This window comes from Octopus bimaculoides, chromosome 1 (genome assembly GCF_001194135.2).
Source record: "Octopus bimaculoides isolate UCB-OBI-ISO-001 chromosome 1, ASM119413v2, whole genome shotgun sequence".
Taxonomy (NCBI): domain Eukaryota; kingdom Metazoa; phylum Mollusca; class Cephalopoda; order Octopoda; family Octopodidae; genus Octopus; species Octopus bimaculoides.
This window is the reverse complement of record NC_068981.1, coordinates 168,417,118-168,421,512: the sequence shown is the minus strand read 5'-3', so window position 1 is coordinate 168,421,512 and position 4,395 is coordinate 168,417,118. Positions and strand designations below refer to the sequence as shown.

At 35.6% G+C, this 4,395-nt stretch overlaps 1 protein-coding gene across 2 annotated transcripts in view; it reads left to right on the top strand.

Moving 5' to 3' along the window:
* The window catches only part of LOC106883274 (MAPK regulated corepressor interacting protein 2), a 46,481-nt gene that overhangs the window by 1,623 nt on the left and 40,463 nt on the right, over window positions 1–4,395 (top strand). The window lies entirely within an intron of this gene.

The following is a 4,395-nucleotide window of genomic DNA, read 5'->3' as shown; positions in this document are numbered from 1 at the left end:
TTATAGTAAAATATGTATTCATTTGGAAAATTATAAACCATAAATATACATAGATTTATGCGTGAGTGTATTCATTTCCCTGTGTCTGTTTTATTTGTAATAAAATTCCAATATTTTTTTCTTTTTAATTTTATCGTCACATTCATTATAAATATTGGCTACTTTGTCGATTGAATAATTAAAAACTGGATTTCGTAATAAAATTATTTTCCAATACTCTATAATAATAATAATAATGATGGTAATAATAAAATAGGTTGCGATTTTAACAAAATTTCTTTACCCATGATCTTGGATAGTCGGGGCAATATTTATCTAATTATTAGCATCATAGATATTATTTTTCTATAATTATAGCAATAAAAAAGAATTTTAATTTAAAAAAAAGGTCAAGAAAACTAGATCTAGTGAGAATGTTTGCTGTCGTCAGTTGGAATATTTTTACCCGTGCACTTGAAATACTAAAAGCTAAGTGCTGGGATTATGTGCTGCAAAAGTTAAATCTGAGGAACGAAACAAGGTGGTGGAGAAGGAAGTGTCTTAATCTTGTCAGGTTTCTTGCTCCCATGTCCAATGCGATGGTCAGAGGAAAGCAATTCTTCGACAGCAGTCAACCGCTTATTGATCTGTGTCCACCGAATATTCTAATATAGGCTAAGTTAAATAATTAAATTTCCGATGCTCCACTTTAAATAGTTGGAGGTGCCATGTAATAAATACAGTAGTGTGATGAAAAATTGCCTCGAGATATATCGGATGTGCCTCTTTACGTGAACTTCAACTTTTCCTGTTAGGTTTCCATCTAATTTAAATTTACACTCACTGGCTATAGACGTTCTTTTCATTATATATTTCCTTATTTACTTAATGGTTCCGTATATTTTTAAAATTTCTTATTGTATAAAGCCTACAGTTAGGAAAGTGATTCCTGATTGAGAATCGAATATATATTCCCATACATATTTTATTCTCAGATTGTATGAAATTATCAGAGTACCTAATGTTGACACTTAACGAAATTAGTAGCAATGGCTTTTTATTAATATGTTTGCATGCCGTAGTAAACCTTGGCCAATGTAGATTAATTGTCAATTCAGTCGGAAGCGAGACGGACGTGTTCGATTTTAGCCCATCGTGACTTGTTTGAATATTACGTCCAATTTTGTCTTTCTTTTCGTCCTAGTTAATTAATTACTGAATATACTGCATGTGACATGCCAAACTCATAATCCAGAGATTCTATATTAAAATCTAACGTTACGTTAAAAAAAAAAATTAAAAAAAAAAAAGAAACAATTTGTTTTTAGTGAGGTTTCAGCTAGAAATTATCATATCGCAGGGTAAGTTGGATGAAGGCTCAATTATCAGCTGGAATCTGCTAATAGCAAACGTCCAATTTCAAAGATCAGTGTTCTTTTTATTTTCAATACTATATATATATATATATAATGGTTTAATCTGACAAAATCCGTTTTTGTCTTTTAGTTGACATTCACCTGTTGCTCATTCTGATTTACATCGACTGAAAAAATATTTCATGTCCATTAAATGGACCAAGTTTCAAAATGGCCACCCTCTAGCTTATCCAATTTCGATTGATGCCTGTTAATCCTTAATTCTCATTCAGTCTGTTAGTCACCGCTGCAAATCCCTGAGAGAGTATGGTCACATGTCTCAAAAAGAAAGAGAAAAAAGACAAAAAACAGGCCGGTTGGTTTTCATTGGAATGAGTTTGATCATGTGTGTGCTCAGTCAAGACTTTACCTGGCACTAAACAACAACATTCATATTTTTAAACGTTTTCACTTTTAATATCTGATTTTCAAAACTTTCACTTTGTTAATCTATATTGCTCAGATATAAAATATACATAGGGTGAATCACATCTATCACATTCTTTTTGGGTTTTGCAACAATTTTGACTTTACTGTACAAAAACTCAGTTCATACACGTTATGAACTCTCTCGTTATCATCATCATCATTATTTTGATATCAAATGATCACGTCTTACTCTTGTGTCTTTCACATACATATCATCATCATCTTTTCAACGTCCTGTTTTCCATACTTGCATGGTCAGATGGCATTCATTGAGGTAGATTTCCTATGTCATGATTGCCAACCCTCACCCATTTCCAAGCAAGATAACATTTTCCCTATCGTTGAATATACTTCTATGGGAAGTTGGAAATGAATGACTGTTTATTTGACTCAGGCGTTCATTTATAAATATTACAGTGTCAAGACGAGGAGACACAAAAGCATTCACATCACACACACACATTCTGTCAAATTTACACTTAAAGCTTTGGCTGGCCTATGGTTATAGAAGATACCTGCCCAAGGTGCCATGTAGTTGGGAAGCAAACTTCTTAATTGCACACCCATGCCTGCACTTAATACACAAGTACATATCACTGAAGTCATGTGATGGGGAAGTAGGCTTCTTGGCCATACAGCCACACCTGCACCTTGTAAACACAGGCATGGCTGTGTGGTTAAGAAGTTCATTTGACAACAATATGGTGTTGAGTTCAGTCCTACTGCTTGGCACCTTAGGCAGGTGTTTTCTGTTGTGGCCACAGACTGATGAAAACCCTGTGAGTTTGATGGACAGAGGCTTACAGAAACCTCTCATATATGTATGTTTGTGTCTCCTTGTCTTGGCATGACATGATTGTTGTAAATGAATGGCTTTCATTTGTAATATTCTGTCAAAACATGTCTGTCATGGGGAAATGTTACTTTGCTGGAATCAGGTAAGGGTTGTCTACAGGAAGAGCATCCAGACATAGAAATCTGCTTCAATAAACTCCATCTGATCCATGTAACCATAGAAAAGTAGACATTAGAAACAATGATGATGGTGATACGCATGGTTAAGAAAGATGATTTTACAATTTCTTGGTTCTGGTATGAGCCTTCAACTGATTGAAGCTTTATGAATGAAATTCAGATGGAAACTACTGAAACCTTTGGAAAGTGTTTACGTTTATATATGTGTTTTAAATTATTGTTGAAATTAACTTCTAGTTTCTTACTGGAGTGGCACTCATCATAAGGAATAGCAATGAAGAAATATCTCCAGTATCATCATCATCACCAATGTCCATTTCCCATGCTAGCATTGGTTAAATGACTGCTACTATTCAATTCAGTTTTTATTCCAGTTCTTCTTAACTCCAAATAAAATGAGTCGAAGGACTATGTTTGCCCATACTTTTCATTTTTTGGGGTTTGGCTCCATTTCAGTTTTTGGTTAATGATAGAAGGATACTCGTCCTATCACTTATAATGTGATCCTGCAACTCATTTTATTTGGAGTTAATAAGAACTAAGTTGAATAGTAGCAGTCACCTAACCCATGCTGGCATGGAAAGCAGACATAAAATAAAGGCGATGATGATGATGATACGGGAGATATTTCAGCATACTTGGTGTATTTCATCATAGCACCATTGCTAAAGAGGTTGTCATGTCTTTGACAAGACTAAAGAGTCATTTCATTTCTGCTCGTTCGCTGCCCTCTTTGTTGGTTGTACTGGATACATTTTATTGTAACACCATCACGAGTGAGGTTGCTTTGTATTGTGTAAGGTTAGATAGTCCTCACTACGCTTGTATGCGTTTGTACCCTTGAAGGTAAGGTGTCCAAGAAGGTGAATAGACAAGAGAGTGGTGACAGGAGAATCAGGGAGAGTGGATGAATGTTACGAAAATGTGGAGGGAGGAAGTGATAGATAGTAATGGAAGTGTCAGTGGTAAGAATGAGCGATGGATGTCAATAGGAAGGGGTTTATTGGGAAAGGGAGTGATGAATCGCAGCACAGCATTAGCAGAGAAGAGAAATGAGAATATCATGATCTTCATTTAAATCCACTTTTCCTTATTTGAATGAGTTGGACAGAATTTATTATGATGCAGATTTTCTTCGGCTGGATGCTCTTCCTGAGGCAAATTTTCTATTGATGGATGACTTTACTGTCACCAACCCTTGCCTCTTTCCAAGTATGGCCAGACATGCTCTCACAAAATATTGAAAATCAACGACACTACTTGTATGATAGTGACAATTATTTACAACTATCACATGATGTTGAGCCAAGGAAACACAAACACTCACCCATACATAAATATACATATGTAGATGTGTGTCATGTGACTGACCAGACTGTCAGATGTTGTTGCACATCACTGACCACAGTGCTTTGCATCATTTTAGCTGACATTCCTGATCAAAAGGGGAACTGGAGCAATGCGAAATGAAGTGTTTTGCTCAGGAACACAGCTCACTGCCTGGTTTGAGAATTGAACCCACAATCTAGTGATTGTGAGTGCAACAGCCTAACCACTTGGCCACTTGCTTTCACATATGTGTGTGCGCGTGTATATA